The sequence below is a fragment of the Chanodichthys erythropterus genome, chromosome 12, assembly GCF_024489055.1.
Source record: "Chanodichthys erythropterus isolate Z2021 chromosome 12, ASM2448905v1, whole genome shotgun sequence".
NCBI lineage: Eukaryota > Metazoa > Chordata > Actinopteri > Cypriniformes > Xenocyprididae > Chanodichthys > Chanodichthys erythropterus.
Window position 1 is genome coordinate 60,916,330 of NC_090232.1, and position 12,549 is coordinate 60,928,878.

At 36.5% G+C, this 12,549-nt stretch overlaps 2 long non-coding RNA genes and 1 pseudogene across 2 annotated transcripts; 1 reads left to right on the top strand and 2 right to left on the bottom strand.

The window, feature by feature from the left end:
* Positions 1 to 3,912: 3,912 nt before the first annotated feature.
* On the top strand, positions 3,913 to 9,857 carry LOC137032601 (uncharacterized). Its single transcript, XR_010896725.1, has 3 exons — positions 3,913 to 5,264; positions 5,580 to 5,654; positions 8,581 to 9,857. It is a non-coding gene; the product is annotated as an uncharacterized lncRNA (long non-coding RNA).
* A 183-nt stretch (positions 9,858 to 10,040) lies between these two features.
* LOC137031963 (uncharacterized) lies at positions 10,041 to 10,959 on the bottom strand. Its single transcript, XR_010896630.1, has 3 exons — positions 10,801 to 10,959; positions 10,228 to 10,284; positions 10,041 to 10,099 (listed from the first exon to the last, which is right to left on the bottom strand). It is a non-coding gene; the product is annotated as an uncharacterized lncRNA (long non-coding RNA).
* A 506-nt stretch (positions 10,960 to 11,465) lies between these two features.
* LOC137033210 (5S ribosomal RNA) lies at positions 11,466 to 11,582 on the bottom strand (annotated as a pseudogene).
* Positions 11,583 to 12,549: the final 967 nt, after the last annotated feature.

Genomic DNA, 12,549 nt, shown 5'->3' on the forward strand with positions numbered 1-12,549 from the left:
TAATAAAGAATCTTAAACTTCCAATGTTAAACATGTTCTCGTCATTTTGCTCTTAGCTGCAGTCAAAATACAAATATAATAAAATATTCATATGCATTGTGTAGCCCATTGTGGAGAGTCAGATTAGGCGCAAACTCAACATCAGAAACTTTTTATCTTAATAGCCTAGCACTTGTTGAAGTGCTAAAATGTTGATTATTTGGATATCAACGGTTTTTAGTTCGTATCTGTGTAGCTTATGGCATGACATTCTTGTAATGTTTATGAGCTTTGTAATGGATACAAACGGCACAATTACAGTTTATCAGATTGTTACATAGCTATAATTGCACGATATAGTTGAAACATTAACACATTAAAATCGTCTGATAATCATACAGTAGTTAACATGAACCCTTTGTAAGCGATGTATTACCATTACATCATGGGCATACGGGACACCCCCGCAGCCCCCACCCTATGATGGGCCCCGTCTCAGATTATTTACTATTTAGCCTTTGCTTTTTATAGAACTAAACTCAATTGACTAAAGATAAAAATAAAAGCATCCAACTGAAGCCCAAAAATGCAAGCAGAATACCATAGAAACTATAGTGTTAAATTACCACAAAAGGGGGAAAATTCACTGTTTTTCCATCGCAGTTTGTAAGGTAGCCAAGACAACAGCAAGCTTTGATGCGCTGTGTTACTACTGTTAGCGGTGGTGTGCCGAGACAAATAAATATGTTCGGTCTTTGCTGAGATAATATTATATATTGCCCAAACGTAAATAGCATAGCCAATAAGTCTAGAGATAGGCTATTTCTTTTTTCTTTTACTGTAAATACATGAATTTAGTTTAGGCCTATATCAATTGATGCACCGATCGAAATTACTGAAGATTTGCGGCCGAAACGGCAATTTATGCGCTTGTCTAGAAGAGAACCTTATATAGCCTATAGCCTAACGCAAATTTATGTCTAACTTAGAATTTAGAGCAGCTAAAATATATTGTTAGACCATAACATCTTATCAATTTATTAAGTAATAAAGACACGTATTTAAGAAATTTAATAAAAACAGAAAGACGTCTATTGCTTCAGTCTTATTCAAAGGCTGCGGAAACATGAGTTCGTTTGTTACGCAATTCATTCCACTCACGACGTTCATGGTTTTCATTAAATATAGGCAATTGGTTGATGAAACATTGATTGAAATTAAAAAAACGAAATTCACTTTAAAGAAAGACTTACTATAAAACAAAACTGAATGAAGTGGTCGAACACATGTCTGACCCGTTGCATTTGTCTCCCAACATTGCGCATCTGTCATGCTATTCACTTTTCATAATCAACATTGGTAACATCTTTAAGAAAATATATTAGGCTATAGCCCAATATTTAAATGTAAATATGAAAATAAATTGGTTACATTTTTATCCCTCTGGCCGACGAAAGCGCCGGCGCGTTCTGATTTTCTCATGACAAACAACTTAAAACAGGCCTTCCGTCATTTTTGGCGATAGCCTACAGATTAGTGCAAGACTACAAATGGTCTACTTTTATTTGTGTACGCTCACAATAACAATAAAACCTTGTGCTTTAGTAAAATAAAATAAAATAAAAAACAGGGTGCGTTTTCAGCTGTCTCTCTGCGAGAAACTGAAACGTCTCAAAAATGAACAAACTCAGCGAATAATTGTACCTAAAAAAGAAAAAAAAATATCTCAATTCGAAAATAAATTCGTAGCTCTGTGTTAAATAAGAGGCGATCAGCTGGAATGTGTTGTTTCTGAATTTGATATTTTAAGGAATAGAATACACTCCTGCATTTAAATGCGGCTGCAGGAGTTGCAGTTTTTTTATGACGTTTTATTAATCCGTCCATTCTTTTTAGTTTCAATGATTTAGCTAATTCGCCTTAAAATGATTTAGCTAAATTGCCTTAATAATGGGAGCAAAATTATTCAGTGACTCACGTTTTACTAAAGGGATATAATTCATGAAACACGCAACAATGTATTAATCAGTGTCTAAACAGATAGGCTATATTTTAAGTAGTTAGGCTATCTGTCAAATAAAGGACAGGTAAATGAAAAAAAATTATTTGTGATAAATATAGGCCTAATGTCACGATCACGTCTGTTCCTGTCACATCCCGGACTACATCTCACATCATCCTCTCTGCCCCTCACCTGCACACACTTCACACTAATCACTAATCACCACACCCAGCTGCAGCTCATTACACGGACTATAAAAGACTCGTTGGCTGCGTCCGAAACCGACTACTCAATGAGTAGGTACTTAATTTCAATAAGTACTTACTTAACGAGCGCTAAAAGAGTAGGTACTTAACAGCCAAATCTCGTTGAGTATGAATGAGATCCGAGAATAATCCGCCATGTTGACGTTATCATGTGACCTACGACGTTATCGCAAGCGCAACAACCATAGACTGTAAAAAAAAAAATAACTTAAAAGATATGAGTGACAGGTTTAATTCATCTATCTGTAAATATCTTGATATTGATCAAATTGCTTATTTTGTGGTCTTGTTGAAGACACAGCTGCCAGTAATTTTGTAATTGTAGTACAATTAATATATATTTGGGTTAATTTAAAGTTCTTATATTTTTAACTACTGATGTGAGTTTATTTTTTGTTACAACAACCCATATTCGCATGAATATATTGTTAATTTCTTTATTTTATATGCAAAAATGTCAATCCACAAGCAAAAGTGGCATAAATCTCATTTGTTTTCCTCTTTTTCTTGTTGAATTAGCTTTAGTTTCATCCCTCATGCTTATAAATTATAAACAAATAAATAACTTTTATGCATTATGATGTATTCAAAATATTTAATCTTGTCATGTTTTATGTGTATATAATCTCAAACTATCATGTATACAAACCCATATTTTTTTGTTTTTTGTCATTATTATTGTTCATTGTTTAAGATACAACCATGGTATTTTCCCTGATCTTGTAATTGTAGATCCTGCAATAAAAATAAAGATATGAGTGGCAGGTGCACTAACACCTCACAGCACCAGTAACTCAACCCTACCTAGAACAGTTTTCCTCAGTGTTAGCAATGTCTGAAGCCAAAGAAGACATCAGCAGCTGCTCGAAGATCTCGCCTTTGGAGAAGACTGATTTTATACTCAAAAAATTTAAGTATAACTACTACAAATACAGCTGATGTGAATATATCTCAATTTACAGTCAGTTTATGCATTAATTCATTGCTTAATAAAATATATACATCTAAATGATAAAAATAGCATAATTAATAAAAAAAAGTGAAATACAAGTAATAATGACAATAAATAAATACATATACAAGACAACAACACACAAAACAAAGCTTTATTCAAATGTATTGATCTAACAATCAGGTATTTACAGTCCTGTTGTCATCTCAACACAGCTGTGCCAATTCTGCAGCTTTATTCTGATGAAGCAGCTGATGAACACCTTCATCATCATGTCCCTCACTGCTGCTCTTCTCAATGGGGACATTGTTGATCCAGAGGATGAGGAAAATTATGATGATGATGATGATGGACCCCTAAACCCTCAACCTTGAAGCAGGAGTGGGAAAAACACATGAACTTCACATGTGATCACATGTTTTCCACATGTGATCACATGTGAACTTATATGATCACATGTGAGCAACATGTCACCACATGTGAACAACATTTCACCACATGTGAACAACATGTCACCACATGTGAACAACATTTCACCACATGTGAACAACATTTCACCACATGTGACAACATGTCACCACATGTGAATCACCACATGTGACAACATGTCACCACATGTGAATCACCACATGTGAAAAACATGTCACCACATGTGAACAACATGTCACCACATGTGAATCACCACATGTGAAAAACATGTCACCACATGTGAACAAAGTTTGAACATAATGGAGCAAGTGGCACATATGGAAAACATGTTACTAGCCTATAGGTTATAATGTGGAGCACATGTGGAATATATTTTCACATGTTGTAATTTTTTGGGCGACACAAAGTCAGCGGCTTGAAACGGTCGGACCACCGTCGGCACACCATCGGCAAGCTGACCAATCTGAAAATGCCGTCAATCTGACAGCGTTTTTTTGGGTGGCACATCACCAGCGGTTTGCCGCTGCTGGGTCACCGTTGGTACACCAGTGGCAAGCCGATAATCGGTCCAGTTTCTACTAAGCGCTTACAGGACATCTTTTTTGATAAGTGTGTATTTATTTTATATTATTTTTACAGTTAAAAAATCTGAAAGTCTGAATAAAAAATATTAAGACTGACTTAATATCTATATCAAAAACTTGGTATAAAAAAACTGCCTATGGGCACGCTTTCAAATAAAATAACGTGGTTGAATGTTTGTAAAAAAAATAAATAATTAAGTTATAAAAGTTACACACTTATTAAGTTATAAAAGTGCCACAATTGTCCCACTATGCTGGGGTGGCATTTTGCTCCTATAGGGTCATAAAACTACAAAATGAGTTTTAAATTCATGATTTAATATTAATGAGATTTTTTTATGTAATGTTTTAATTCTAGATGTTTATTTATGTAAGTGCTGCATGACTGTGACGTGTTTTAATGCGTGTGCGCGCCGAACCGCTTTCAAACACTGGAGCGGCGCAGAGTTGCCATGGAAACGGAGAAACAACAACTGACAAGCAGCAAAAACAGCAGCCTCTCGCTGTTGTTTTCACTTCTTTCAGGTGAGTTTAGTCGCTAAAATCACACGAATAACACACACAACTGTTCTTGACACTTCTCTAACATGTAATTGACACACTTATGTTGAATATTTACTTTACAGAAACAGTTTAGTGTCTTCGAAAAACTCCGTTATCATCTCTGTTAGCATCCCGTTTTCAGAAGAGGTAGGCTAACTCTAACGATCGATTTGTTTATAATAGTTTAGGCTTTTAATCACATCTTTATGTGTAGATGATGTGTAGAGGTTTATGTGTAGAGGTTTTGATAGTTTTGTAAAGGTTTTGCTGTCTATGGGTGATTAGAAGCTGGCTAATTTATAAACGTAAATGTAGCCTACTGTTAATCGGTGACGTAACTTGCAGGGAGTACAAGTTTTCAAAAGAGTTTTGATCTCTCATGGTAAACAAATATTGATAAACATTGTTCTGTGATTTCAGCAGCGACAAAATAACCCCTCTACAACAGAGGGAAAGCTCAGAAGATTTCAGCATTTCTGAAGGAACCTGCTGACAGGAAGGAAACACAGGTGAAACTCACCAATTAACTCCATATCCATTTTTTCCACAATATTTTTTACCTATACCATGCATCTGTTATTTTCTTCTTTTATTTTCTCAAATTTACAGTTTTTATTTATTTAATTTGTTTTAAGAAGGCTTTGACATCCAAATGTAAGTGACACTGTATGAGCAATATTTAATGAATAAGTAACCAAAAAAACATAAATTCAGTTTATGTGTATTTTTCTTTTCCTGCTGTAACGTTAGCTTCTTTTCTTTTAATGAACCTGGCATTGAATAATAATATTGTTGGCTCTGTGACAAATTGTTTATGTTCCTAGATCCTTCCCTGTTGATGCCCTGCACCATAGCAGAGTTGGAGCGGATAAAAAAGTTCCTGTCGGACCAAATGACTAGTAAGTAAAGCCTCTTAAACATACACTAATGTTCAAAAGTGTGGGGTCGATAAGATTTTTAATGTTTTTAAAGTATCTTCTGTTCACAAAGGCTGCGTTCATTGGATCAACATACAGTAAAAACAATTCTGACTTTATAACTCGCAATTCTGACTTTATATCTCGCAATTCTGACTTTATATCTCGCAATTCTGACTTTATATCTCACAATTCTGACTTTATATCTCGCAATTCTGATTTTATACCTCGCAATTCTGACTTTATAACTCGCAATTCTGACTTTATATCTCGCAATTCTGATTTTATACCTCGCAATTCTGACTTTATAACTCGCAATTCTGACTTTATATCTCGCAATTCTGATTTTATACCTCGCAATTCTGATTTTATACCTCGCAATTCTGACTTTATAACTCGCAATTCTGACTTTATAACTCGCAATTCTGACTTTATATCTCGCAATTCTGATTTTATACCTCGCAATTCTGATTTTATACCTCGCAATTCTGACTTTATAACTCGCAATTCTGATTTTATACCTCGCAATTCTGACTTTATAACTCGCAATTCTGACTTTATAACTCGCAATTCTGATTTTATACCTCGCAATTCTGACTTTATAACTCGCAATTCTGACTTTATAACTCGCAATTCTGACTTTATATCTCGCAATTCTGACTTTATAACTCGCAATTCTGACTTTATAACTCGCAATTCTGACTTTATAACTCGCAATTCTGACTTTATATCTCGCAATTCTGACTTTATAACTCACAATTCTGATTTTATATCTCGCAATTCTGATTTTATACCTCGCAATTCTGACTTTATAACTCGCAATTCTGACTTTATATATCACAATTCTGACTATCTCACAATTCTGACTATCTCACAATTCTGACTTTATATCTCGCAATTCTGACTTTATATCTCGCAATTCTGACTTTATAACTCGCAATTCTGACTTTATATATCACAATTCTGACTATCTCACAATTCTGACTTTATATCTCGCAATTCTGACTTTATATCTCACAATTCTGACTATCTCACAATTCTGACTTTATATCTCGCAATTCTGACTTTATAACTCGCAATTCTGACTTTATATCACAATTCTGACTTTATATATCACAATTCTGACTTTATATCTCGCAATTCTGACTTTATATCTCGCAATTCTGACTTTATATCTCGCAATTCTGACTTTATATCTCGCAATTCTGACTTTATTTCTCACAATTCTGACTTTATTTCTCACAATTCTGACTTTATTTCTCACAATTCTGACTTTATTTCTCACAATTCTGACTTTATATCAAGCAATTCTGACTATAACTCGCAACTCAACAGACCAAAAAAAAACATAAAATCCTTAAAAATTTGAGCACTTACAATGAATTATTGTTGAATTAATGTTTTATTGTAATTTGCTTGCTGAGCCAGATGACTGTTGTTTTTGTTAAAAAATTATTATTATTGTGTTAATGTTGTTTACTGAACAATATATTATTATTATTACATTAACTTATGTGTATTAATGAAAGCTTGTATTTTCATGATTTTCATCATAACAAAATTCAATGTAGTTGTAAATAGAATAAAATAAAACTGTATACCAGCACCAGCATCCCATTCCAGCAAGACCAGCATATGTTGTGTTTTGGTGCTGGTATGCTGATGACCAGCATACCAGCATCCGGAAACGGAAAAGATTAGTTCATTTCTCGAGTCCTCGGGTCCGAGTCGTTCGTTCAAGTCCCCATAGGCTGAATACAGAAACAGAAATGATTAGTTCATCTCTCGAGTCTTCGGGTCCGCTTCCCGGTCCAGTGTCTCGCAAAATATACAACATTACATTCGGATTATAGACTGTATATTTTACTATATTTAAGAATTATCATAAAATTATCAAAATAAGTCTGCAATAAACATCTGAACAAAAAGAAAGTTCCATCTTGTTTGTGTAAGAATATTTTTATTGTTAAATGTGGTGTTGTTATTATTTAAATTATTTAAAATAAATATTATTACAAACGAGGACTCGAGAGATGAACTAATCATTTCTGTTTCTGTATTCAGCCTATGGGGATTTGAACGAACGACTCGGACCCGAGGACTCGAGAGATGAACTAATCTTTTCTGTTTCCGCCAGTACAGACTGCATATCCGTGCCCTAATATGGAGCTGTGACTTGATGAACGAACGACTCGGACCCGCGGACTCGAGAAATGAACTAATCTTTTCTGTTTCCCGTAGTATGCTTATGAGATGTTGCGCATGCGCGGTCAACACAAAATGAACGAATCGCTCTCTGAGATGACTCGTTGTCCCGAGTCATATTTAAGACTCGTTCAAAATGAACGAATCGTTCATGAACGACACATCACTATTTTACGGTCTATGCTCGCAATGCGGAACCAGGCGAAAATATAAACGCGCCATTTTATTTCTCCATTTAATAAACAGATAGGTATTTGTTGTAAAAGAAATACAGTTACAATTTCAAGGATTTTCAAGCACTTTATCCAAAATTCAAGCACTTTTCAAACCTTGAAAACACATCATCAAAATTCAAGCACTTTCAAGGATTTCAAGCACCCGTACGAACCCTGCATATACGTAGACATAAATAGAATACTCTGAGTCAGATACAAATCTTTATATGTTATGTTTTTACCTCACTAGAAATCCTTAGAGTCATTAGAACTCCCATTTTGGATGGCTTCTAGAGGGCATGCTGTAGGTGCGCACAGGATATGATTGGCTACTACCAATATAACATATCATATACGATCCTGAAATCCATAAAGAAAAGAAATAAAACTTTACTTTATCAGGATAGTTTAATTTATTTATTAAGTTTACTTTATCAGGATAGATGTTTGCACTGCCCTAATCTGATTGTTTTACTATCCCAAAACAGGAAACCTGCTGAAGGAGACACAGAGGACTGAAACGACATTCCACACATTCAGAAACTCACAATTCATATTTTTATATTTGGTTTTGCTTTTTTTGTTTTAAAAATTCATATTCACATTTGTATTTCTAATTAAATTAAATAAAATAATTGTTTATAAATAAAGAATTGTAAATAAATTTGAATTGTTTGTTTTAATGTTGGGAAACATGGCTATAGGCCCTACATAAGAACATGCTATCATTTTCTGTTGTTGTTTTGTTAGAAATGATTGTTGATGGGTTTCAAATGTTATTCCAAGGATCGCACATGGGAATGTACATGTTTCACATGTGATCTCATGGTTTCACATGGGAATATACATTTCACATGTGATTACATGGGTTTCACATGGGAATATGCGTTTCACATGTGATTACATGGGTTTCACATGGGAATATAAGGGTTTAACATGTGATCACATGGGAGTATACATTTCACATGTGATTACTTGGGGTTCACATGAGACTTTATGGGTTACACATTCCATCACATGGGTTTCACATGGGAATATACATTTCACGTGTGATTACATGGTTTTCACATGGGAATGTATGCGTTTCACATGGCTATTTTATACATGTTTCACATGTGATTTCATGGGTTTCACATGGGAATATACACATGTTTACATGGGTTTCACATGGGAAAACATGGGTTTCACATGTGTTTCACATGGGAAAACATGTGTTTCACATGTGTAAATGTTCCAAAAGCACACATTTCCCATGTGAAAAACATGTGATCACATGTGAACACATGTGCTTTTCACATGTGATCACATGTTAAATTTCACATGTGCATTTTGTCACATGTGATCACATGTGCTTTTCACATGTTTTCACATGTTAAATTTCACATGTGCAAAATCACATGTGCATGTGGTCACATGTGACCACATGTGTTTTTGCACATGTGAAGTTCATGTGTTTTTTCTGTAAGGGCGATGTGCGGGACAATCTGCTGCTGCAAATATTCATGTGTTCTCCATCAGCAGATTAAAACATTTTACAATTAATTCATGTCAGCATTCTGTTTCTTGACATATTTCATTTCATATTTTTACAATTACTTGCTAATTTTTGTTGTAGCTTCATTACATTTGTGGTGTGGTGGGCTAAACCACTGAGCTGGTCAGCAGAAGGTTTGCTGGTTTGATCTGTGCAGCGTCTCCTCCAGTGTGCCCTTGATTGAGTCACTTGAAAGGAGGAGTGATGGAGGATCTCGTCCATGACACTGAACCATTCCCAGGATCTGCTGTGGCTCTCCATCCTCAGTGCTCTCACCAGTCTGAGGACATTCACATCCTACAATAATGCACAAATATAATACAAAAGCAGCCATTTTAACAGCACAGTGTTATTTGATTTCTGTTTTAGAAATAACGAAATGAACTTACTTTATATTTTGTTTCAGGCTTTCCTCTTTATTTCTAACAAATGCCGTCGTCAGCTTTCCTTGCAGGTCCTGCTCCACAAAAGCTCTGCAGCAAACATACAGACATCAAGAACCAGAAAAGTGCTGTAATAAGTCCGTTTAAATTCCAATAATTAAAATAAAATAGACTTTAGATTTAAATAGATTTTGTATTCATTTCTGTAGTATCCTCACCCAAAGCTTTTGATGGCATCATTCCTCTACCTGATAAACACACGTGATCATCTGTCCCTGTAACATCAGACAAGTTTCCTGAGATTTATGTGCTCAAATCTACGTTTACATGTTGATGTGTTAACTCACTTCTTATCCAACACAAATGTTCCTTAATGTATGAACAGTACTAATGGACAAATAAAATAAATTAAACTTATGTGTAGTTACTGTAGATTTATTTATTTACATTATTTTCATTCATGTAATGTAAGCAGTGTTGACAACAGTGAATAACAGCACAAACACATCACTCATAATACATAATCCATCACTCATAAGTCATAATACTTAAATATGTTCCTGTCAGAGGTTAAATAAACATTTAATAAGCATCTTTAAAATGTATGGTTTAGAATATTAGAATATGGAGAATTAAGTTATGTGTGTTTACTAGAGATCCCGTTATCTACATAATACATAATAAATCGTGTTTTACAGTAAAGTTACAACTATAGTGTCTAGCATCTTCACACATTCAGCAGTTTACTCTACAGTAGTTCAACAAATGTGTTTTTGGTTTTCAATACTCACATTTAACAGCATCCGCGTCACTTTTCTCAAGTGTTTGATTATGACGTATCCTCTCCCGTGGCCTCCTGGGATAGAAAAGTATCTATCGAGGAATACTTCAGAATCTGGGCGGAAGTAGTAGGCCATCCGGGAACTCCTCGACTACTCATTTATGATTACTGAGGTTTCTGACATACTTATTCGCTTGCCTACTGCTTTTAATAATAATAATAATAATAATAATCCTTACATTTATATAGCGCTTTTCTGGGCACTCAAAGCGCTTTACATATTGAAGGGGGAATCTCCTCAACCACCACCAATGTGCAGCATCCACCTGGATGATGCGACGGCAGCCATATTGCGCCAGTACGCCCACCACACACCAGCTTATTGGTAGAGAGGAGACAGAGTGAGGAAGCCAATCAGTGTATAGGGATGATTAGGAGGCCATGATGGACAGTGGCCAATGGGCAAGTTTGGCCAGGATGTCGGGGTTACACCCCTACTCTTTTCGAAGGACATCCTGGGATTTTTAATGACCACAGAGAGTCAGGACCTCGGTTTAACGTCTCATCCGAAGGACGGTGCTTTTTGTCAGTATAGTGTCCCCATCACTATACTGGGGTGTTAGGACCCACACAGACCACAGGGTGAGCACCCCCTGCTGGCCTCACTAACACCTCTTCCAGCAGCAACCTAGTTTTCCCAGGAGGTCTCCCATCCAGGTACTAACCAGGCTCAACCCTGCTTAGCTTCAGTGGACAACCAGTCTTGGGCTACAGGGTGATATGGCTGCTGGCTTTTCCCCTTTTATATAGTAAGTAAGTAGGCGGTTTCGGACGCACTTTAAGTAGGCGCACGGCCGAATCTCGCGAGAATTATTACGTCACCTAGGTAATTTTCGCTTACTCTTTTTGCTTCTGACATACTTAATCGCTCGCCTACTGCTTTTCCCCTACTAAATAGTAGAGAAGTAGGCGGTTTCGGGCGCAGCCATACACACACCACCTCAGTCTTGTTTTCCCTGTGTTGCATTACCAAGCGTTATATCCTGTCTGCCTGTCCTGTGTTACCATTCCTGCCTGTTTCCTGTTCGTTGACCCGTTGCTGCCTGTCCTGACCATCGCTTGCACCCTGACTACGATTCTGCCTGTTCCTTGTTGTTCCCGTTTGCTCCCGTTTGACCCTGCCTGTATGACAACGCTCACTGTAAATAAAGCTTTGCATTTGGATCCCTACCTGAGTCCCGCCTTCGTTACAGAAGACCTAGCCAACACAGATCCAGCAGCTTTCGTGAGTGTTCCTGTCATTACCACCATGAATCCATCCACCCAGTTGATCGGTCTCCGTCAGGGAGATAGATGCATTGAGGATTATGTAACCGACTTTATTGAACTGGCGCATTTGACCTGCTTTACCGAGGAGTGTCTTATGATATTTTTTTGCGGTGGACTATCTGACCCGCTCAGTGCTGTCATGCCGATACATGATCCAAACGGGACGTTGGAACAGTATGTTGAACAGGCTTTACTACTGAGCGGATCTCCCTTTACTGTGGGTGTCGCAGAAGAACGCGACACCATGCTTGATCACGTAATGGACGCCGCAGCAAAGAACATTCACAAAATGGCGGCCATCATTACAACAACACCAGTCCATGTCCCAGCTGATCTCCATGAGCAACGTCACGCCTTCGCTGATTGCCCAGAGCAACGTCACACCTTCGTTGATCACCCAGCGCAATGTCACGTTGCCTCCAGATCAGTC